The sequence below is a fragment of the Dromiciops gliroides genome, chromosome 2 (assembly GCF_019393635.1).
Source record: "Dromiciops gliroides isolate mDroGli1 chromosome 2, mDroGli1.pri, whole genome shotgun sequence".
In the NCBI taxonomy this organism is placed as follows: Eukaryota; Metazoa; Chordata; class Mammalia; order Microbiotheria; family Microbiotheriidae; genus Dromiciops; species Dromiciops gliroides.
In genome coordinates this window covers 499,858,552-499,884,411 of record NC_057862.1, presented here as the reverse complement: position 1 = coordinate 499,884,411, position 25,860 = coordinate 499,858,552, and the positions used below count along the sequence as shown (strand labels likewise).

The following is a 25,860-nucleotide window of genomic DNA, read 5'->3' as shown; positions in this document are numbered from 1 at the left end:
ATATACTTACTAGTCTCTCATATTTTTTATTGTCATTTTTGTTCATATTTTTATCTTCCTTAGTAGATTATAAGCACATTGAACATCTTATTTCATCTGTATATTTCCCTTACCCTGCTATCCCCTCCCCTCTTCATCTCTACCCTCAGCATTTGTCACATAAAAGGCATTTAGTGTGGTTGTTCAGGGTAAGAAATCTTTTTTGGGAAGGTCAGTAAAATGTCTGTATAATGATGGCTCAGTCATCAAACTTTCTTCACATGTATTCAAGCCTTTCAGAGGCTGGCAGTTTCTTTTTAAAATCAGTGATCAACAAATAAACATTTATTAAGCACATCTTGTATGCCAGATGTTGTACGAAGGGCTGAGAATAAAAGAGTTGCTGCCCTCAAGGTACTTACATTCTATTAGGGGGTATATAAACATAAAGAGAGTGTGGATACAAGGTAGCTTGGGAGCAGGTGTACTAGCAACTGATTACTGGAAAAAAAACACAACCCCAAACAGAGAGAGGCAGAGGTGAGGAGGGATTGCAAAAGCCTTTAGGTGGGAGAAGGAATGTTGTGTATACAGATCCAGCTCAGCAGAATATGTGGAGAGGAGAAAATAGATGGTTAATTAAACCTGAATATTTTGTTTGAGAAGGAAAGAGTAGAACCTATGGGAGAGAAAAGGTGATTGTATGGAAAGCAAGTCATAATTATAGATAAAATGAGTGGAGAAAAGACAGACCCTAGGACAGGGGGAGAAGCAAGGTCTAAAATCTACACATGAAACTTCAAGTTTCTTTTCTTTTTTCCCCTTTAATTTATAATGAAATTATGGGTTCATAGATTTAGAACTGGAAGGGAATGCACAGATCATGTTATCCAATTCCATAATTTTCCAAATGAGGAAACTGAGACCCAGAGATGTCAAGTGATGACCAACATCACAGAGGTAGTGACTGACAGAAGCACTTTGTCCTCAGAAGACAAAGCTAGTATTCTTTCCATGGCACACATCACCCCTAAATGCTCAAATGCTTCAAAGAGCTATGATTTTATTGGTTGTATACTCCCTCCATGGTGGCAGATTGCATTTAATAAACAATCTTTAAGAGTACTGGTGATGTAGGGAGCAGCTAGGTGGCATAGTAGATAAAGCACTGGCCTTGGATTCAAGAGGACCTGAGTTCAAATCAGGCCTCAGACACTTGATACATTCTAGCTGTGTGACCCTGGCCAAGTCACTTAACCCTCATTGCCCCACCAAAAAAAAAAAAAAGAATACTGGTGATCCAAAACTAATTACCTTGGTTGCCAACTCAGTGGTACATCTCTACTTACCCATTTATCCTTAATCTCAGACCACAATGGCCTTTCTAGTTTTTCAGACCTTCCAGAGCTTGTGCTCTGCTGACATGGAAATTAGAAACTTAGTGTAAGCTCCACGGCATGAGCAGGCATCTAAAGCAGATCTTAATATGTGTATTTAAATTTAGTGCAGTAAGCAGTGTGGGGGTAGGGGCTGGTGCTTGGGAAGCTTGGGATTTAACTGCCTTATCATTACTTTGCTGCCTGATCTCAATCAAGCCACTTCCATTCTCTGGGCCTCAGTTTCTCCCTCTATAAACAGGGTGCAATATCTCAGGTTCTTCTAGCTAACATCCTATTTGCTATTGGCCTACTTCTAATGACTTCATCTGCCTATGTCTTATATTTCCCCTTATCTTCACAGCTGATTCTTTGGGTGGAGTTACCACCATAGCTGGAGTTAGCACCTCCAATGTCCTCACCCCCATCAGGACCTCACCAAGCCCATATTGTTAAGGTGAGAATTAGGAAACGAGGAAGGCACCTTTACTATGCTCCTTCCTTCAGCACAACCCAGATTTCCTTAATAGCACTGCTCCTACACCCAGGACCTATTGATTCTTTTCCTCTGGAGACATCAGCTTTCTGACTTGAATTCTGAACCACATGATGGCTAGCTTTTCAAGGAACTTGTGAGTGAGTCTGGTGTATATATTTCTGTGCCGAGTTCACAGCTCCCTTTTCTTTGTTCGTGTGCTGTACTCTTTTATCCGCTCTCTCTTTAAACTCTCATAGGGAAAGTGTTTTGAAAATTCAAGGGACCAGAACCTTATTAGGGATGGTACAATCTGGAGGGGACATTTTATTAGTGGCTGCCTTAGGTCTTGCTCCAAGAAACCTATTCTCTTTTTCAGTCTTAAGTTGAGGCTGATCAAATTTTTCTCACTTCAATGGCATTTCTTTCTTTCTCCCATGTTATACTTCTGTACTTTGTCACTTCTTTTGAAAAAAAAAATGCTACTGATGACTCTTCTTTGCTGTAGGTCCCAGGTCCCTTTTTATAAGCTTCTACAGATACTTTTACTAGCTGAATGACATCCCAATTCTTTAATACTAGGTGAGAAATTTTCTTAGCATCTCTAGAGCCTTCCTTCGACTTTGCTCCCAGATATATTCAGTCTTTTAAAAGAATTTCCCTCAGGAGTGCTGCATATCCTGATACATTACATTTTCACAGAGAGGTCAACATGTCTAGAAACCTATCCTATTTCCAGGTAAGGGCATACTGAAAATTGCATTAATCTTACTTTTATCACATTTCAATCTATCCTGGCATGTAAGACCAAATTATAGTATCTTGTTTCTTTGAGACCTATCTCATCAAGTTCTTTATTTAGCTGAAAAGGGACACTGTTAAGGCTGTCAGGCCCCAAATTGTACCTATTTTTCCTTAAAGTATTTCATATAGACTGTGTATTTCATCTTCTATCTTTCCCCCTTCTTCCTTCCAGTCAGGAGAAGTATTTAGACAAAGGAATAATAAAACTTGTTGTCTGCTGTCCACGAAAGGACATAGTTTATGATAAAAAATTGAAGAACAAGATGAAGAATATTCATAAAGCAATATGCATATTTAAGCTTCATTTTTTTTATGGCACCAAAAACAATGATAACAAACCTTATCTAGTGCCATACTGATTAGTATTGTAATGAGCCAGTGAGTGGTTACTTCACTTCCCATCCTGGTGAGAGGGAGAGCCAGTCTCAAAAGAAAGAACAAGAAAATGAGAAAAAGAGAGATAGACACAGAGACATATACATGGAATTCGAGACAGAAAACTAGGAAGGGAAAAATTCCCCAATTGAAGCTTAGAGATTCTTCTCCTGACCCCAATGAGCAGGGAAGAGAGACAAAGACACTGCGGCTCAGAGGTTTTACTTTTCCAGAGTCACACTGGTGATAAGGAGAAGATCTCCCTGAGATTTACGCCTGGGTTCTCTGATTCAAAATCCACCATTCTTTTCAGCGCACCACTCTCGAGATTTTTCTCCTTAATTTAATCAGCCTCAACTGAACAAAACTGTAAAAGACAATAGGTTTCATGGTGACTTTTCTCCTCAGAAAACAGCACTTACATGGAATGTAAGGGATAGTAGGATCTGAATAGGGTTCAAGTATTAAGAGTATATTCAGTAGGAGATCAATGCAGGGACACAGAAGATGGACTTTGCCGCCTTCATACTTTTTTCTCGATTCTATTAATCTTCTTAGGAAATCATACTTCTTGAATCTTCCTATCTGAACATGAAGAAATATTTAAGGAATCATAATTAGCTAATATTTACTCAATACTTTACAGTTTTGAAACCATTTTCTTATAAACTATCTTTTTTGATCTTGTTAAAAACCTTGTAAAAAAAAGATCGAATGTGGTAATATAAGAAGTGTTTTATGGTGCAGCTTACCATATAAGTATTTGCTACTATTATTATTGAGAATAGTAGTACAGTTATCACTATTCCCATTTTATAGATGATGCAACTGAAGTTCAGACACTTGAAATTATTTTCCCTAGGATCATATGGCTAGGGCTGAGACTCAAACTCTGGATAGATTCACACGACTATAACTTGAAAGGATTTCTTTATTTTACAAGTGAGAAATAAAGTGATTTGTCAAGGTGTTCTGAAGTTGGAGTCAGAGGATCAGGGTTCAGATATCAGCTATACCACCACTGTTACCTCAGTCATTTTTCTCCTCAGCAAAATGAGGAGTTTGAACTAGATTAGGGCTTCTTAAACTTTTTTCAGTCTTGACACCTTTTTGCCCGAGAAATTCTTCTGTGATGCTGGGCATATGGGTATATAAAATAGGTATAAAGAACCTTTTACTGTTGCCAAATTTTTTGTGAACCCTACATTCAGTTACATGGCCCCATAGGGGGTCAAGATCCAAAGTTTAGGAATCTTTGTACTAGATGATCACCAAGATTTTTTTTCAGCTCTGAATCTATGATTCTATGAAGACCATTCATCTTCCATCTTTACTACATGGGGTGCGGTGTTTGGTGGGGAGGATGATAATTGGAAGAACCTGGCTTGCCAGTGTAGTCATGAAGTAATATGTAGTTTCTGAATTGCACATTGGAAGAGAATTAAAACACTTGTCCAGGGAGATTGTCTTCAACTCAGAATATCATAGTGGTTACTATTTGCTTTAAAGAGTTAGGGGATCTATTAGTGCTTTCTTTGAAAAAAATTTTAATAAGTATTCATTATATCTCTTCCCCACTGTTCATTTTCCCCCTCCACACACAATGAACAATTTAAAAAAGGAAAAATAAAGCTCTTCTAAGAATATGCACAGTTCTGCAAAACAAATTCCTGCATTGGCCAAGTCCAAAAACACGTCTCATTCTGCATTTTAGGTCCATCATATTTTTGGCAGGAGGTGAGACATATGTTTTATCTGTGGTCCTCTGAATCCATCATTTATCATTGCATTGATCAGTTCTAAAGCCTTCAAAATGGATTTGCTCCATAATGTTTTCATCATGCAAATTGTTTTCCTAGCAATTCTCGCTTTACTCTACCATCAGACCATAGAGGACTTCCAAATTTCCTCTTCCTGTTTTTTAAAAATATTTTATTTTCAGTTTCAAATTATCTCCTTATCACTTCCCAATATCTATGATTATTGAGATTAGTTTGAAAGTGTAAGGAAATAGCTGAATTGGTGCCTCTTCAATGGTCAATTGGTATCAGTTAGCACTTTTGGTATTGGGTTTTTCAATCAGAAACATTCAGTCACCACATCACTCAGTGTGGTTAGTGCCTTCTCTTCTAACTTATATTGCCCCCCTTTCTATGAGAAGCAAGGTGGTATAATAGAAATAGTGCGGGGATGTAGCCACAAGTCAGCTTAATTAAAATCCTACTTCTGATATGTGCCAGGCATGTGACCAGAGACAGGCCACTTTCCTTCTCAGGTTTCTCTTCTGTAAACTGGGAATAATAATAGTGTTCAACATATGGGGTTCATGTAATAATCAAATGAGATAATCTATATAAAGTGCTTTGGAATCTTGGTAGTGTTACCAAGAGAGGTATTCTTATTTTTTTCAGGTGTGAATTCCTGCATAATAAATATGAAGGACATGACTGACAGCTAACCATGCATCATAGTGATCACATAAGGAATTTATTAGTAATAATTAACAAAGCAGATAGAGGCACTCACAGTTTGGTCACATAGCCTCTTTGGCTAGAGTTCAGGAATTTCTGTTTTATTTATCCTGTGAATTTTATTAATTCCGAATAGCAGTATAAAATCTGGAATTATTCTCTGAACACACACTACGGCTAGCAGGTCAAATTTCTAGGGCAAGGCTGCTTCTCCCATTGATTATTAGTTGGTACCAATTAGTCAGCTAGACTTAATTAGCTTTTTGAATCATGTTTTTTCCTGAAAAGCTATGCCAAAAATGGATGCACAGAAACCTCTGAAATCTCACAGTGACCTCTAATAGCAAAAGCACTTGATACGAAGCATTGTTCTCACTAAGTTCAGTTCTGGCCTGGGCATAGCTGACACACAAACTTCTCCCTCTCTTGTGTAGGAATTCCCAGTTGGTTTAATTCTGAGCTGGGTCAAGCAGGTGGCTCGTCAAGGCCGACTTTTCACCATAGCAGCTGCTGTGACTACTGGAAAACTCTGCTATGGATTCCTGTTGCTAGACCTCTGGAGGTTCTTCTGACCTCTTGAAACTCAGAAGGCCAGAATCTAACCTATTTTATTTCTGAAACTCATTCACCTAAGCTAAAGAAAAAATAGACACAATAGAAAAAGTACCAAAAAAAAAAAAAAAGCAACAGAGGTTTATGACTTGTGGTGGCCCAGTTGCAAAGATAAGGCATCCATTGTCAGCACCTGATATTTCTCTTTTCTACCAAGGAAGAGAGATTCAATTCCATTCAATAAATGTTTATTGCCTTCTAATAAATGGGCAGCTAGGTAGTATAGTATATAGAGCACTGGGCTTAGAATCAGGAAGACTCATCTTCTTGAGTTCAAATCTGGCCTCAGACACTAGCTGCATGACTCTCAGAAAGTCATGTAACCCTGTTTGCCTAAGTTTCCTCATTTGTAAAATTAGCTGGAGAGGGAAGTGGCAAACCACTCCAGTATCTTTGACAAGAAAACTCCCCAAATTAGGTCGTGAAGAGTCAGAAGTGACTGAAATGACTGAGCAATAACAACAACATGTGCCAGGCACTATGCTAAACACTGAGAATACAAAAAGAAGCAAAAGAATGTCTCTGTCTCAAGGAGCTCACAATCCTGTGTATTTGTGCCTTTTGTAGGCACACTGAGTTCCAGCTCATAACTCCTCACAAAGTGTTCTGTCACCATACAGTAAGCTGATAGGAAACAGTCATTCAATACTTAGACATGCTCTTTACCAGAGGGAGGGCCCCTCCATTAGGTACCAACATGCATTTCTGGAAGCAGGCTCACCAAGCCTCCACTTGAATTGCTAGCAGGCAGAGAATATGGTGCACATATAGGTTTATTTGTTTTCAAATTAATTTGATTCTAAGTAATTGATATGGGGTTCTGAGTAATCAATCAATAAGAATTCCTTAAGCATTTGTTCTGTGCCAGGCACTGTAGTGATCAAGAGAGATAATATGTACATAAAATGCAAGGTAATTATGCAGTAAAGGCCGTGGGGATAAGGGAAGACTTCATTGAAGAGGCATATTTGAGCTGTCTTGAAAGGGGCTAAAGATGTTAAGAAGCTGATGTGATGAGGGAGTGCATTCCTGGAACTAGGAACAGCCATTAAGAAGGTATGTAGACAAGAGGGTCTTGTATGAACAACAGTAAGAAGGCCAGTTAGACTGGACTGTAGATGTGAAAGCAGCAGCCCGAAGAGGTCTTCTAAAGGCCCTATACTAAATCCATAATCAGAGTATATAAAGAAAAACCCTCACCCTTTCACTTACTGCATATTGATTTTTCTTCTATATACAATTCTAACAAGCTTGGTTCATTGGCAGTGTGGTATAGGTGTATAAGCACTTAATTGAGAGTCAGGAAACTGGGGATTGAGGTCCAGCGCTGTTGCTAATGACTTTCTGTGACTTTGGGCAACTTACTTCACTTTTCTGGGCTTCAGTTCCCTCCTTTGAAAACAAATATTGGATGGGAGAAGCACAGCTAGACAATAGCTCCTGTGAAAAGTTTTGGTGGACTACAAGAATGAGATGTCAACAGTGGTATGGAGCAATGGACCTGTGATTTCATTTTTATATTAAGTTTCTAGATGAAGAAATTCCTTTTTTCAATACAGACTGGAAACTCTTCCTTCCCCACCCCCACTTTATAGTCAGTAGAATTGCCTAGAGCAGTGGTGTCAAACTCAGATAGAAATGGGGGCCACTAAACTATACATAAGGATCCCTGTGGGCCACATATTCACTTAGAAAATTGCACTTTAACAATATGTATATTTTCTTGTATTTTTATTCATTTTGTTAAATATTTCCCAATTACATTCAGGAGCAATGGTACTGTGTACTAAATTATAATTTCTGTGTTTAGACAGTCAATATAGGGAGAGATGATATGATCATCCCCAGAGTGAGATTTCACCCTCTAAAAAGAGTGTTCATACTACATCTAGGATTATCTAGAATCAAAATTTCAGGCCAAAGGTCATTAAAGATGAATTAGATAGTCCATAATCTAGCAAAGTGTCACAGTAAGAATAATTGTTTTTTGAATCATAAAAAGTTGAGTATATTTAATAAGTTTAAGCAAGAATGAAGCAAGAAAGGAATATGTGTGAATCCCAGGTCATTCATTGAAGATTTGAAGTAAAGTGTGAATTAAATTCATTCATTGATTCATTCAGCAAATATTTTTGTTGTTCAGTTGTTTCAGTCTTGCCCAACTCTTCATGGCTCCATTTAGGGTTTTCTTTTTTCTTTTTTTTATTTGGGGTTGGAGTGGTTTGCCATTTCCTTCTCCAGTTCATTCTACAGTTGAGGAACTGAGGCAGACAGGGTTAAGTGACTTAGCAAGGATCACATAGCTAGTGTGTCTGAGGTCAGATTTGAACTCAGGAAGATGAGTCTTCCTTACTCCAGACCCAGAACTCTATCCACTGTGCAATCTAACTGCTCTCTACCAAATATTTCGACAGGTTCTTTTGTTCACAAATCCTTGTGCTAGGCATTAAAAGAGGTGAACATTTTACATAATATTTCTTTGCCCTCATGAGCTTATACACTAGCAGGGGGATGATACAAAAATAGCAGTCATGATAAATAGTATCTCGTGATAAATGAATTTGAAAGGTAATTAAAAATAAATTCTATGTGACGTCCAGCAAGAAAGTTGTTACTAACCAGGGGAATTAAGGGAAATTTGATAGAGCAGATGGAATTTGAGTTGGATTTTAAGGAGTGGGTAGGAATTTGACAGATAAAGAGGGAAGGAAGGGAGCAGCCAGAGCAAATGCAGAGCCAAGGGAGAGAGAGATGCATACTCAGGGGATAGATAGTGGTCTAGATTGGCTGAAGTATAGTGGAAGAGAAAGGAGAAATATCAGGAATGGCCAGAAAGATATGATGGAACTATATTATGGAGGGCTATAAATGTTTGGCAGAGGCATACCTTTATCTATGCCATCCAGGGCTATCTAGCATTGCTGAATGAGCTCAGACAGCAGTAAGTATTATGTCTATATAAGGTTGCTTTTGTGGAGTGACTCACTGTAAGGAAAATATTGCCTAGATAAGGGGTAGAAGCAGCAGTGGGGAAAGTGTTACCTTGTTCAGATTAATGGTGGAGCACTGAATTTGGCCAACATCACACATTTTACCTAGTTCTGGACCTGAATGTATTAAGTAATTTTAAACAATTACACTATCAGGTAAGTTTCTTTGTCTAAATATGAAGTATTTAAGTGATGATAATAATAATGGCTACATTCGAATAGTGCTTTTTCACTTACAGAATGCTTTCAATACTTTAATATGTTGATAAATCCTAGAGCTTGCTGTGGGTGAGCAAAGGACCTCATGTCATAGGAACGTAGAATTTGAATTTGAAGAGACCTTACAAATGATCTAAACCCAATTCATCATTATGCAGACAGGCAACCAAGGCCCAGAGAGATAAAGCAATTTGCTCAACATCATCCTATATAGAGGATTTTTCCAATGCGCTTGGGGTCTTCCTTTCTCTAAATCCTTTAGCACTTTGTGAGGTAAGTTTAGCATTTAGACTGTACAAATTATTCCTCATTCTTACTATATGACCAGCCTACCTGGTTTTCTAATTAAGTATTTCTTAAATGATATCTTTTAGCAATTTTGTGCATATGTGTCATCATTGGTAGCATTCTGCCACCATTTTACATTGTCTTTAATGGTATCTGGGTCACATATACTTTTCATTTATCTGATATAACTGAACTCCATGATTCATAGTCATATAGCATTGACAGAAGAGGACTGGAGCTAAGAAGGTGGTTTTCATTGTAGTCAGAAAACAGGCATTTAAATATTTCATTCCTTAAATCTCTAAGGGGATAGGTAGTATAATTTCCATTAGCCATATGAAGAAACTGAGGCTGAGAAGGGTGAATAGATTATCCAGTTCTTATTCCATTATTGCATACTGCTTCTCGGGAGCTGTGAAATGTTGACCTAAGAAACCTTTATCCATTCAGACCCCACTTGTGCCCAGTTGTGTGCTATTTGGGACTGGCCAGGCCAGCTTAGGGGGAGGTCTCTGGACATAGAACAGACTTTTCTTATTTTTCTGTGCAAAGCTAATTAGTCCATTTGGGGACTGACCCTGTGCCCTTGGCCTCATTAATATCACACTACAGTCACTCAGAAGGTTTACATTTTCCTGTAATAACACCTGTTAGTGCTGCTGTGGATTGTTATTTGGGTAATATATTAATGATGCTTTTCTTTCAGGTTTCCAGTTTTGAAGCTAACCTGGGCTTTTCACAGGGGCCACCAATGCCTTCCTCTCAAATGGGGATAGAATAGAAGATTAATTTTGTAACAGAAGTTGCCATTTGGCTGTGATCCAGCTTTTAACTTGGTAACCAGATAGAGATTAATGTAAGGAATATGTGGATGCAGAGAACTGGAAACATACATCTGCGTGGATCAGCATCGATCCTGGTAGGGGGTGGGGGGGCTAATTTTGTTCATATGTTCAGACTCATAAAAAAGTCATAACTGGGAGGTCCTTAGGAAATAATAGTAACAACAACTAATAGCAAGTGGTGGTTGGGTCATATTATATAGAGTGCTGGACCTGGAGTTAAGAAGATCTGAGTTTGAATCTTAATTCAGATATTTATTAGCTGTCTGATACTGGGCAAATCATAACCTTCTCTCTACCTTGGTAAAATCAATCATTCAATCAATTAATAAACATTTATTAAGTGCTTACTATGTGTCAGGCACTATGCTAAGCTTTGTAGATACAAAAGAGGCAAAAGACAGTTCTTGCCATCAGGGAGCTTACAATCTAATGAGGGAGACAACATACAAATATATACAAACATGCTATGGGCAGGATAAATAGAAATGATTAACAGAGGGAAGGCATTAGGACTAATGGGAGTTGGGGAAGGTTTCCTGTAGAAGATGTGTTGGGTATTAAAAGAAATCAGGGAAGTCACTAGGCAAAGTTGAGGAGGGAGAGTGTTCCAGGCATGGAGGAAAGCCAGAGAAAATTCCTGGAGTTAAGAGACATAATGTCTTGTTCATGAAAGAACAAGGAGTCTAGGGTAACTGGATTTAAGAGGATGTAGCAGGGAGTAATGTGTAGGGAGATTGGAAAGGGGTGTGTGTGTGTGTGTGTGTGTTATGAAAGGTTTTGAATGCCAAACAGAGGGTTTTGTTTTTGTTGCTGGAGGTGACTGGATAACAGTTATATTTACTGTATCTGATTGATGAAGAATCCTCATTCAGTGGAAGCCCAGATTACAGAGGCGTTACTATATATGCAATGATAGGAAGTGGCATGTTCAGATGGAGAGTAGAACAAGGGCTATGACAAGAGGCTGATTTCATAGACCACATATTATAGCATTTAGAACTGGAAAGGATATTCGGATACAACTATGTGATTTTACAGATAACGACATTGTTTCCTGTTCTCTAAGTATAGGACAAAAAAGAATTAAGTTTCTCCAGCAACAGCAAGAGATTATGATAGACCATTAGGTAGGTTTTTCTCTTGGGTGTAATTTTGATCAGTAGATGACAAGCATTTGTTTCAGTCCCAAACTATGGTTTAATCAGTATAAAGAACTCTTGGAGTGGAAACTTCATTCACTGATATTCAAATCACTAACTCATACTCTTAGAGAACTGTCTGGGGGTACTGAAAGGTTAAGAGGCTTGCCCATAATTAGTATGTATCAAAGACAAGATTTATGTAATAATAATTATAATAATAGCATTTATATGGCATTTAAAGGTTGGCAAAATGGTTTTCAAACATTATCTCAATTGATCCTTACAACAACCCTAGGAGGTAGGTGCTATTATAAGTCCCCATTTTACAGGACAAATACCTGAGACAAACAGATTAAATGATTTGCTCAGGGCAACACAGTTATTAAAAGTCTGAGGCCTGAGTTAAACTCAGGTTTTCCTAACTCCAGGTCTAGTGCTCTATGTCTTTCTGACTACAAGACCGTTTCTCATAATGATTTAAGTATAATATAACCATTTGAGTTTCTTGTTGATAATAATAAAAAATAACAGCATCACCTAAAAACTATTTCAGAGCATTGCAACCCTTTTTGTTGAGAAATATTCCTTCTGAAATAATGAGAGTTTCAAACATGGAGGAATTCCACTAGGATTCAAAACAAGAAACAGACAACACAGCATTAATAAGGAACAAAGCACCTTGCAAAATTTATTGCTGTTATTTGGCTGATTCAGCAAAGAGGCTAAGCCCCAAATGGCCTCGACAGCAAATTGCCTTTTCAATCTTAGGTCTCTTTCAAACATGACAGAGGAGATTTGGTGAAGAGGCAAGGATGGACTGTTCTTCCCTTGTACAGGAACCGTGAATAAAGATCTCTATGGAGGATAAGCCTGTTCCATAGCTTCCACAAGATCTAAATGAATGTAATTATTAGATTTCCAAGCTTGTATTTTTGACACATGATTTAGACATCTCAGTGTAGCAAAAACCCTAGGCCTATTTCTTTTGAGGTGGTAAGATCCATCTGTATTTAAGACGGTCTGTCTTCATTTATCCTTGTTATGTCATAAAATCATAGATTTATATTTGGAAGAACTCTTAGAGAACTTCTTGTCTAACCCTTTCATTATCCATTTTCATTCATCCAATGAACTGTTCCTAAGTTAATTATTTGTTAAGTACATGGAGCTTCATTTGGGATTTTGTGACATACCAAAGAAATGAAAAATATACTTCTTCCCCACCCCCAAGGAGTGTACAACCCGGTTTGGGGAAAAATAGATAAAAATGGGAAAAAAAGCTACAGACAGCAAAGTACTAAAGACCTGCTTCATAGGATGTTTTTAAACTTGAGGGTTTTGCAACAATGTAAATATGAATCTGCAATGTGCTGCAGCAGCCTAGAAACTAAAACTAGGGTGGGACATATCCTAAACAGACAACAGAAAATTTAATAGAGGAAATTGTACAAGGATAGGAAATTTGCACTCTCTCTCTGGGAGTGAGATTTAAGGGACTCTGGCAAGTCATCATATTCCTTTACAGGAAAAGGTAGGAATGAAGCCTGGTAGAAGCATAGCAGTTGACTCTGGTGTGTGTGTGTGTGTGTGTGTGTGTGTGTGTGTGTGTGTGTGTGTGTGTGTGTGTGTGTGTGTGTGTGTGTGGGTAATGGGGGCAGAGTAATGCCCAGGCAAGCTACTGACAGGATGGTAAAAGTGGAGGCCAGGGTTTCACTGGGAGAATAGGTGAATTATTTCCCAGGTTCCCTGGCGAGAAGACAGGCTGAAACTAATAGGATCTAAATTCTGGCCTGGTTTAAGGTTGAGGAAGGATTCTTGGTCCTGGTCCAGGTAGTTTCTTCAAACCATGGTGAGGATGGAGGTATAGCAGGTACAAATCCATGGTGGGTTGTAAAGACTCCCCTCTTCCCTATAATGGTAGGGGCTTCTTTTAGGTTGGTGGAGAGGCATGGGAAGGAGAAAGTACTGCTTCCTTGGTGATAAATCTCTGCTTTCCCCATTGCAGGGGCCTTACCTTTTCCCTGAAACAATACCTTCTTCTGCTTCCAAAATTTCCTGAGGCCTATAGCCTGGGGGTTAGTCAGGAGCACAGAGATCCTGGAATGTTAAAAAACAAAAACAAAAAACCCCAACATTCTTAGCTCATATAAGCAGTGGCCAGGGGGACTGTAGTTTGCTGACTCCTGAACTAGATGGATTTTAATGTCTCTTCCATATTTAATAGGGCATTATTAGGGCTCCTACTACTATTACTACTACCACCACTACTCTTACTACTACTCCTGCCACTGCCACCACCACTACCACCACTATCACTACTACAATAACCACAACTACTGTTACCACCAGTATTACTATTACTACAACTATAACCAATACTCCTACCACCAATTCTCTTACTACTACTCCTGCCACTGCCACCACCACTACCACCACTATCACTACTACAATAACCACAACTACTGTTACCACCAGTATTACTATTACTACCATTACTACAACTATAACCAATACTCCTACCACCAATTCTCTTACTACCAATACCACCATTATTACATCCACCAACACTTCCACTACTACTACCACTACTACTGATACTAGTACTACTACCACAACCACCACCACTATTACAACTATTACTACTGCCATTATTACTACTACTACTACACAACTGACATTCATATAGAATTTTCAAATTTGTAAAATGCTTTGCATATATTATCTCATTTGACCATCAAAACAACCACTGGAGGTAGGTGCTATTATGACCTCCCTTTTACAGTTGAGGAAAGTGCAACAAAAAGAGGTCAAGTGACTTGCTCATGGTCACACAGTTAGTAAATGGCTAAGCCATGATTCAAACTTATATCTTCCTTACTCCAAGCCCAGTCTAGTGTTCCATCCACTATGTCACCCAGCTCTTCCTGTGACCCTAACTATGTGATCCCAGAAAGTCGCTTCTCTCTTGGACTCACTTTCCCCAACTGTGAAATTTATGGATTGAACTAGATGATCTCCAGTGTCCCTCAGTTTTTATTATTCACCATAATTAGGAGGCACAGTTGCTAAGTAAATAGAAATGAGGGTGGGAGGTGATGAAAGCATAGATTTGGGTGACACCTGTGAATGTGGGTGACAGAGTTGATATATTTGATTTGAGCTTAAGTTTACTGGGCAGAGTTTTTGAAACCAGAATCCCATGGGGCTGGGAGCAGAGCATTACTCTCATTTTCACCTGATGTGTCAGTTCTCTATAGTAAATATTCAATAAAAGTGTTACAAGCCATTCTCCTTTCTATTTCCTATTCACTGACCTAGCACAACAAAGATCTCTCAGTCTCTTTTAGAAAATTGTTCAGCCATTGGCAAACAGGGCTACTTAAGACTCCTGGGGTTTCTAATGAGAATATAGACAGCTCTCTTACTTGACCTTCTTATTCTTCATGGTTGCAAGCATAAACAGTTATTTTAAATTTGAAATGGGAAACTTTTCAAAGTATATTTTGAAAAAGAATTGGCAGAGCACTTTTGCAGTAGCAAAGAGCCAGAAAAAAGTGGGGACCGATTGATTTGGGGAGATAGCTGAACAAAGTATGGCTAATGATTATTATGGAATATGTTTGTGCTATAAGAAATTATGAAAATGAGGCATTCAGAGGAATGTTGGAAAACTTGTATAAACTGATGTGAAATAAAGTAAGCAGAACCAAGAAAAGAATATACATGGGTATAACAATGTAAATGGAAAGGATAATCAAACAACGCCCAATGATATGATTATAGTGGTCAATGTTGGCTGTGCAGAGGAGATAAGTAAATGCATCTCTCTCTTTTTGCTGGAGACATGGGGAACTATGGATGTTGCATACTTTTTCAGATAGATTACTCTTTTGGGTGGTTTTGCTTAAATTCTTTTATTTGCTATAAGACGAAGCTCAGGGTGAGGCATAAAGTAGGGACATGTCCAGAAATGGCTATCTGACAAAAGGTAGCAATAAAAATTAAAGAACAGCTCAAAGTCCAGTCGAGGATCAAGTATTGCTTGACTTCCCAGAACAGTGCCAGCACTATTCATTTTCAGTTTCATCCTCATCTGGATGAGAATCCATTTATATGGCTCTCTGCCAAGATCCAGGAAATGACTCACTCTGACATTCTAGTCAAAAGCATATAGCAGCCGGAAACCAGTAGTAGATTTGGAGTATGAAATAGATCCCATTTATAATTAAAAAGCTGAATTATTTCACTAATGAAATTTCTTACAGAAAAGAGAAATCCGATTATCTAATTTATCTGTCCCATTTTTCTTCTTATCTTGTCCTGCCTCTCCTTTGGGGGATGCTATACTTTTTCTGTTTTCTCTAAGGGAGGTATTTATACCAATTTTTCTTTTCCTTTCCTCATACCCTTTTGGACATTATTTATACAAGATACATACATTCACATATTGACTTGGAAGGAATCCTTAATTGTAGTTCCTCTCCGGGCTCTTTGTCAATTAGGTTAGAAAACAGTAAAGAGAAAGTGAAAAAAGATTCTCGTCTCCCTTTCCATACATCATAGCTAATGACCCTAGCACCCATTACATCGTTCTGCTCAGCGACAAATGACATTGAAAATTTGCTCAGCATTCAGTCCATGCTCAGTGAAGCACCTTCAGCTTCTAAGCACTCCATGATTTGCTAAGGTCAATCCACTGGGCACTTTGAAGAGCTATAGCCTGCTGCTGGTGGGTATAGGGCTCTCTGCTAACATCTTTGAAAGCAAGCACCCGAGTGCTTTTGATTAAATATGGAAAAGCTAGCTCTAAGCTTTGGCGTGGAATTTGAAAGGATTTCTTCAAGACTTTTAAGATTCCAAAGATATTTATTCCAAAGCTTTCATCTCTGCTGCAGGTTGAAATTAATGCAATTGCTAGGGAAAAAAAAAGAGAAAGAAATCCATGGAAACTTAAAGAAATCAGTATAGCTTCTAAGACAGAATCAGGGAAACACATCCTTGGAGTGAGGCAGTGTGGTCAAGTAGAAAATATATTGGATTTGTAGTTAAAGACCTTTTTTGGATCCTTGCTTGGCTATTGGTTTTCCTCTTCGGTAACAGGAGGGATTTTAATGAGATGATATAGCTACTCATTGAGGTTCCTTCTAGATATAGGGTCCTAAGATCTTTGAGGTCCCTGTCAGCTCCCACATTTATGAATTCAGTATCTTCTTGTTATGCATGCACATTATCAAATGAATCTAGCTAGCAAAGAATCTTAGATTGTAACTTCTCTCATACACTAAAGCCTACCCCAATTTCTAAAGCCCACAGTGTTCTCTTCTACATGCTTAGAGCATTTAGATTGTATCATAGCATCTTATGGCTAGAAGGGACTTCAGAGATTATTTGGCCATTATCCAGTAGTGTGCTAATAAATAGTTAACAACTGACTTTCCAAAAAATTATGCAGGAATACTTTTAAGTTTAATCCAAATTATTAACATTTTCTCCATCACTTGTCTAGATGATCAACAGAACAATAAATCAAGGCCTGATTTGTCATGTTGTCTGATTTCCCTCACGCTAAAAATTTCCCATAGACAGCTTGTTCTCCCACATGCTCCTGTGCCTTATTGGATTCTACCTTCTATTAGTATTATTTCATGTTTTTACACCTAATGTCCCTAATTAGATTGCAAAGTCTATAAGGGCACTGAACTTGGATCATGAAGCTTTAGAGCAAGAAGGGTTATTAAAGGTTTTCTAGCTCAATTCTCTCATTTCAAAAATGAGGGAATTGAGGTCCAGAAAAAGTTAAATAAATTCACAGGATCTTGGTACTGGAAGAGTTCATAGAGATCACATCATCTAGGGGGCAGCTAGGTGGTACAGTGGATAAAGCACTGGCCCTGGATTCAGGAGAACCTGAGTTCAAATCCAGCCTTAGACACTTGATACTAACTATCTGTGTGAACCTACAAAAGTCACTTAACCCTCATTGCCCTGAAAAAGAAAGAAAGGAAAGAAAGAAAGAAAGAAAGAAAGAAAGAAAGAAAGAAAGAAAGAAAGAAAATCATATCATTTGACATATGCATTTTACAGACAAGGAAGCAGAGAAATGACTTGTCCATATGAGTATTTAGTGGCAGAGCCAAAGCTATGACCCAAGTCCCTTGATTGTTAGTTCTTTGCTTGCCCTACTTCTGAAACATGATGTTATGTACCTGGTAGGTGCCTAATAAACACTTGCTATAGAATTGAATAGATTCTTCAGATTGACCTGTTTTATGCCAGGTGATTGATTTCAGGGTTTTAAATAAATTCAAGTAAACTGGTATTTATTAAGTGCTTACTATATGCCAGCTACCATGTCTGAACACTGAGAATAAAAACACAAGCAAAAAGAAAGATAGTCACTTCCCTCAAGGAGTTTATATTCTAATGGGAGAAGATAATACAAAAAAAGAAGCTGAAAAGTTATTACTCTTCTTTGTGCCCTTCTATATATTCTCCATATTAGATTTATCCAATACATCACAAGACTTTCTTTAGTTCGTTTATTATACTCTTGTTGCTACTGTCATATTGGGGCTGCTCATCAATATTATTCCTAACTCTTGCTACATACAAGCTAAAATATTTTCCTTCCTTCCTTCCTTGGCAATTGGGATTAAGTGATTTGCTCAGGGTAACACAGCTAGTAAGTATCTGAGGCTGGCTTTGAACTCAGGTCCTCCTCACTCCAGGGTCAGTGATATATTCACTGTTTCACCTAGCTTCCCTCAAGTTAAAATTCACACAGCATTTTACAGGTTGACAAGCAATTTGCATATAGTATATCTTTTGATCCTCACAACATCCCAGTGAAGTAGTCGATCTCCATTTTATAACTGAGGAAACTAAAGCAGGGAAGTCATTAAATGACTTGCTCAGGGTGATACAGTCACTCATAATTAGGGTTTGTCTGAGACTATGGTATTCTAGGATTTTTGATTCGCAAAATGTTAGTGTTCAAAAGATAAGTTTGCATTAGAAATTCGCTTTGGATCATTGAAAGCATTGCCCCATTTCCCAGTTCATCATTCATTTTCTACGCTAGTTCAGGAGATGTGTCCTGGTGGACCAACTAATCTTCGGCTAAATTTGAGTTCCATTCTGGAAAATCCAGATTAGGAAAACATTGATTAAATGGAATACTTAGGGCATGTTGTGGTGAGATAAAATTCCTGTTTAATTGATTAAAGCAGTAAGCCACCTTTTCCCATAATATTTCCATGCTACCTAGCTGGGAGGAGCAGGTAGGTGGCACAGTAGTTGGAGTTCCAGGCCTGAATACAGCAAGACTCATCTTCCTGGATTCAAATCTTGGCTCAGATACTTACTAGCTATGTGACCCTGGGCAAGTCACTTAACCCTGTTTGCCTCAGTTCTTCCTCTGTAAAATGAGCTGGAGAAGGAAATGACAAATCAATTCAGTATCTTTGCCAAGAAAACCCCAAATGGAGTTATGAAGAATCTGATCTGATTGAAATGACTGAACAACAATAACCCAGGTAGGAACACCTTTGGCAGGAAGCACAGACTTGTACAGGAGACGTCTCTGGTGCATACATGACAAGAGTGAAAGAAGAACAATTACTATCAAGTGCTTGGCAGCTTGCTCTTCCTCCTTTTTCTTTTCCTCTGTATTTATTTTTCCTTTGAAAGAATTCTTCTGGTAGGCAACAGCTATCAGCCTAAGGGGGAAACTAAGAGACTCTTCTGGGACTAAAGGGACAGAATCAACTCTCACTGTTAAAACACAATCTTTTTCCTTTCTGCACTACCCAGAAGAGGGGTCCATAAAGCGTTGTTCTCTGTTTCTATCATAACTTTAAAGGGAAACTCTCCCAATGTCTGGAGCCCTGGATGTCTTGCAGATGAAGGAGGAGGATGTCCTCAAATTTCTTGCTGCAGGAACCCATTGGGGTAGCACTAATTTGGAATTCCAGATGGGACAGTATATCTACAAAAAGAAGAGTGATAGCATCTACATCATTACTTTGAAGAGAACTTGGGAAAAGCTTCTGCTCACTACTTGTGCCATTGAAAATCCTGCTGATGTTAGTGTCATCTCATCCAGGAACACTGGCCAGTGAGCTGTTCTGAAATTTGCTGCTGCCACTTGCACTATACCTATTGCTGGACACTTCACCCCAGGCACCTTCACTAACCAGATTCAGGCAGCTTTCACTGATCCTCAGGCAGATTACCAGCCTCTGACTGAAGCATCATATGTTAACCTCCCAACCATTGCATTGTGCAACACAGATTCTCCACTTTGCTATGTGGACATTGCCATTCCATGCAACAACAAGGGAGCTCACTCCATTGGTCTGATGTGGTGGATGCTGGCCCATGAAGTCCTATGTATGCATGGTGCCATCTCCTGGGAACACCCATGGGAAGTGATTCCTGATCTTTACTTCTACAGGGATCCAGAGGAGATTGAGAAGGAAGAGCAGGCTGAAGGTGAGAAGGCAGTGACAAAGGAGGATTTTCAGGGTGAATGGACTGCCCCTACTCCAGAATTCACCGCTGCTCAACCAGAAGTGGCTGATTGGTCTGAGGGAGTACAGGTGCCATCTGTGCCCATTCAGCAGTTCCCTACTGAAGACTGGAGTGCTCAGCCTGCTACTGAGGACTGGTCTGCAGCTCCTACTGCTCAGGCCACTGAGTGGGTAGGGACTACCACAGAGTGGTCCTAAATTTTACCCCAGGTGCTCTAATAGAGAAGGAAAAGATTCTTGAGCACTTTCAAGGAAGCTAGTTATTTTATTATAATAGAGATGAAGAGAGTACATTCTAGATATTGTGGATAGCTCATGTGAAGTGATGGTAATGGGAGGTGGGATGCAGAGTAGGGGAAACACCAACCAGTCAGTTTGGTGGGAAATATATTTTGGAAAGTAATGGATAATCAAAAACTAGAAAAGAATTGCTCTAGAAAATATGGAGATTTTTTTTTAGTTTTTAGAAGATGATGGTAGAAATCTCATGGCTGAATATGGTGAACTTTTCTTATCATTCGTGAATTCTATCTCAATTTTTTTCTTCATTCAATTTTTAGCTCAGTTTTGGAAAAAGGATCCTATTTTGACTTCATTTTTTTTTCAGCCTTACTTTGGGGAGAGATGACATTTAAATTAAATGCCATAGATATTTCACTTCCTGTCCTATTTTTCTTTCAATATAAATAATTGAAAGGTTTATGCAGTGAACTAAATTCTCCCAACATGTAGGCTCTGCTCTGTGGGAGAGAGTAGAGCAATGGGGTTGTTTTACATATCTTCAATTCAGTAAAAAAAAATAATTCAGTCAAGTCATCAGTCAGTTTAGTCTGTCAAATTGACTGATTTGGGGGCAACTGAATTACTTGTGGTTTGACTAAACTAAATGATTCATTGGTGGGTAAAAATAGTAGTTTATGTAGACACAGCCACAAACACATTTGCTTTTTAGAACCTGACATGCCTGAACTTTTGTACACTTCAACCTGGGAGGAATTTGATTCATTTTTTTAAAAGATCAACTTCCTTAAAAAGAACATGATCGTAAACAAAGCTTTAGGGCTAGAGCCAGAGGGACTTGATTCTCTTATTGTATATTGTTACTTGTATCTGTAAATTAGTTGTAAAAGTTTTCTAATCGAGATAGTGTCTAGCATTCAAATTGCAAACCACATCACAAATCAATATCCTATAAAATTCTCTAATTTTAGAAATGAAGGGGGGGCAGCTAGGTGGCGCAGTGGATAAAGCACCGGCCCTGGATTCAGGAGTACCTGAGTTCAAATCCGGCCTCGGACACTTGACACTTACTAGCTGTGTGACCCTGGGCAAGTCACTTAACCCCCATTGCCCCGCAAAAACAAACAAACAAACAAACAAAAAAAAAAAGAAATGAAGGGGCCTTAGAGATTATCCCTTCCATCTACTTATTATAAAGGTGAATCACCCTTCTCACTCTGCCTCTTCTTCTCCTACACAGCCTCTTGAAATGTCAGAAATTTGTCTGGAACTGGTATTGGGAAACGAGGAGAGAGATGCAGCTATGACGGGGGCGGGGGGGCTGCCAAGATCAAAGTCAGAGGGAACATAAAGAGCATGATGGTGGTGGCAGGCTTTTGAGCCCTTTCCTCTTGTTCCAGGGTGGGTGAGTTGTAGCTAGAAGAGACTGGAGGTCTTTGATAGCCACAATATAGCTGGGACCAACTCCTTTTCTTCTCCAGTCTGAAGCTGAGCTGAAATCCTGAATGTACCAAATCCACGGCACGTTGTCCATACTGTCACCACCAGATCCAGAATTTCTCCAGAAATCCTTTCTTTGCTTTTTGCCTTAATTTAAAGACTGGTCTTGCTGGAATTGTAAATCAATACCAAGAGGGCACTCCTCTGTCTGCTTTCAGGGGTCATAGTTTTGATTTTGTTTTTTTGGTTGGGCAATGAGGGTTAAGTGACTTGCCCAAGGTCACACAGCTAGTAAGTGTCAATTGTCTGAGGCTGCATTTGAACTCAGGTCCTCCTCAATCCAGGGCTGTTACTTGCACCACCTAGCTGCCCCCAGGGGTCATAGTTTTGAGGAACTAAACAAACTCAAACTGTACAATTCCTAGAACCCAAAGGTTAAGGCATTTTTTGTATTGTAGGAGGTTGAGGTGGGGTGGAGGTTAGTGGAGGCTTGAAGCAAATCTATAGTAGTTTGGAAGATATTTTATTATTCATTTTTTACCAGTTATCATGTGCTGTTCATTTGTTGCTGTTGCTGTTCAGTCATTTTTCAGTCATGTCCAACTCTTCCCATTTGGGATTTTCTTGGCAGACATACTAAAGTCATTTGCCATTCCCTTCTCCAGCTAATTTTACACATGAGGAAACTGAGGTAAACAGGGTTAGGTGACTTGCCCAGGGTCACACAGCTAGTAAGAGTCTGAGGCCTATCTGAATTCAAGTCTTCCTGGCACTCTATCCACTGTGCCACCTAGCTGCCCCATTGTGCAATGGAAAACCCATGGTATGGAATATTTAAGAATATCTTTCTGATTCTATGGAGAGATTATGCAATTATGTCAGGGTTAGGAAACTATGGTTCACTGAAGTATAGGTAGTTCAGTGGATAGAGTAGATCTTGAGTCAGGAGGACCTGAGTTCAAATCCAGATTCATACATTTGCTAGCTCTTTGACCCTAAGCAAATCATTTAACCTCTGTCTTCATCAGTTAACTTCATCAGTTAACTTCATCAGTTAACTCATATGTAAAATAGGGATAATAATAGCACCCATCTCCCAGGGTTAGTGCTTTGCAAACTTTAAAACAATATAGAAATTCTAGTGTAGAGAGGTGGGATTTGCCAGTGGGTGAGAGTTCAGTATTTGTTTTCTGATTGGATAAATCTATAAATTCATGCACCACTTAACAGTGACTTGTTAGCTTATAGAGAGAGCTGAGTGAGAGGACACAAGGTCACCCTGCCCAGTGGCAGAGCAACATTCCAGGATGCAAATCCTTAGAATTGAACAAGATGTGTGAGTGATGATCAGTGCTAACTGATGGTTAAAATCAGTCAGTCAACAAGCATTTATTAAGTACTTGATGCCTGTCAGACATTGTTTTAAGTACTAGGGGTACAAAGAAAAGCAAAAACACTGTGTTGGGCAGAGTTGTGAATGGATCCAACCATTCGGGAGAACAATTTGGAACCATGCCCAAAGGGCTATAAAACTGTATGCCTATTGTATGCCTTTTAACCTAGAAATACTATTATATCTGTACCCCCAAAGAGATCAAAGACAAAGGAAAATGACCTGTATGTAGTAAAAATTTATAGCAGCTCTTTTTTTTTTGTGGAGGCAAAGAATTGAAAATTGAGGGGATGTCCATCAATTAGGGAATGGTTGAACAGGTTGTGTTATATGATTATGATGGAATGCTATAATGCTATAAGAAATGAAGATCATGATGCATTCAGAAAAAACCTGGAAAGCTTTATATGAACTAATGCACAGTGAAGTGAGAAGAACCAGGAGAACATTGTACACAGTAATGGTAATATTGTATGATGATCAACTATAAATGACTTAGGTATTCCTAGAAATACGAAGACTCAAGGTAATTTTGAAGGACCCATGATGAAAAATGCTATTCACCTCCAGTGAAAGAACTGATGGAATCTAAATACAGATCAAAGCATGCTGGGGGGGGGGTTGCTTCCTTTCTTTTTCTTTTTCCTTTTGTCTGTGTTTTCTTTTACAATATGATTAGTATGGAAAAGTTTTGCATGACTCTAGATGTTTGCCTTCTTAATGAAGGGGGCAGCATGGGAGGGCAGGAGAGAATTTGGAACTCAAAATTTTAAAGAGCTCAGGTTAAAAATTGTTTTACATATAATTGGGAAAATATAAAATAAAAAAAACATTTTAAAGAAATTAAAGGATAGTTAAAAAAACTCCACTGTCCCTACCCTTCAAGGAGCTCACATTCTAATAAAGGAGATAAGCCATACAACTTTGAGTGAATAAATCATTTTGACTATTACAAATACTCAAATTAATTAAAAAAGACATAGGAAGGCTCTATTTGTATCCAGAGAAAGAATTGATAAATAGAAATATATATAGAATAATTTTACATATATAGATACATAAATATATGTGTCTATATATAGATACACACATATTATATATATATGTATATAAATATACACGTACATATGCATATTTGTGTCTGATGGTAGCCATCTCTGGGGGAAGGAGGAAAAAAAGAAATAAAAATTAATTTACATGATAACTTTATTCTATCTTTAGAAAGAATAGCAAACTGTACATAATTGATTTGTAGTTTCATGTGCAATATTTTTTATTATACTATATTATGGAAATGCTTGTTTTATTCCATAAATTAAAAATAAAATAAATCAATATTTAAAATCAGGTACCACATACAATATATATATATATAGAGAGAGAGAGTAGATTGAATATAATCTCAGAAGGAAGGCTAACAGTTGGGTTAAGGAAGTCTAGAAATGTCATCCCACCTCTCCTCCTACAATCACCCAAACTTCGGTGACCCATAGTCATGGAGACAGGAGATGGAGTATGTAAAGAGCAACAGCAACTAAGGCATTCTAGGAGAACTATAGAGTGAGTGGAGAGGAGTAAAATATTAGAAAACAGTTAAGTCAAGGTCTAAAAGGCTTTAAATGTCAGAGAACATAGTATTTAATGCTGGAAGTAATAGGGAACCACTGGAGTTTATTGAGTAATGGACTGACATACCAGCCTTATGTTTTAGGAAAATCACTTAGGCAATTGGATTGGGAGACACTTGAGGCAGGGAGATCAATTAGGAAGGCTATTGCAATAATCCATGTGAAAGGTAATGAAGGGTTATACTTGAGGGGGAGAATGGCTATTTGATTGGAGAGAAGGGCACATACAGGAGAGACATTGTGAAAGTAGAAACAAGGCTTTGTGACAGATTAAACTGGTAGGGAAAGTAATGTGGAGAGACACTGAGCAACCCAAGCAAAGCCAGGATCTCTATGCACTTCTGTTGTAAAATGAAACCATTATATGCATAAATATGAGAGCCAGGATCAGAAAGCACTTCTTGATGCTCAGTCCAATGCTCTTTTTATTTTTCAAAATGAAGTCATTAAAAAAAGGACAGTTACTGAAGAAGGAACCACATTAACCATATGCAAGAAATTTGTAAAGATGAATCATGAAGGAGAGTCAAGGAAAATAACATCTTTTCTGACATGAAGAAAAACATCATCTTCTGGCATTTGCATTGTGACAGTCATTTTTCTAATCAACACATACAGCAACACTTAGAGAAAGTGTGGAAATCGTTATTTATTCATACTTGCTCTTAGCAGAACTCATGGGAATGGCTATTCTATGTTCCAGATAGAGAATTGTATTTAGGGTTAGGAAGATATGGGTTTGAATCCTGCTTTTCAGGCTTAACTACCTGTGTGACCCTATGCAAGTCACAATGTTTTAAAGCCTCAGTTTCCTACTCTGTAATATGGAGTTGTATTTGATACCCCTCTAAATGCCATTCCAACCCTATGGTGTTTTCCTCTTCTACTACTCCAATGATTACTCCTGGGCAAGTTGCTTTGGGAAGTTTTGAAATTGGACTAATCACTTGAAGCAAAAAAATTTTTGGGAGGGTAGGGTATAGGAATACAGTGGAGTATCATGTTTACAAGATATACATTTCCCACCCCCTCCCCCTGGGCAATTGAAAAGT

At 38.4% G+C, this 25,860-nt stretch overlaps 1 pseudogene; it reads left to right on the top strand.

Moving 5' to 3' along the window:
* Positions 1-19,450: 19,450 nt before the first annotated feature.
* Positions 19,451-20,305, top strand: LOC122740275 (annotated as a pseudogene).
* Positions 20,306-25,860: the final 5,555 nt, after the last annotated feature.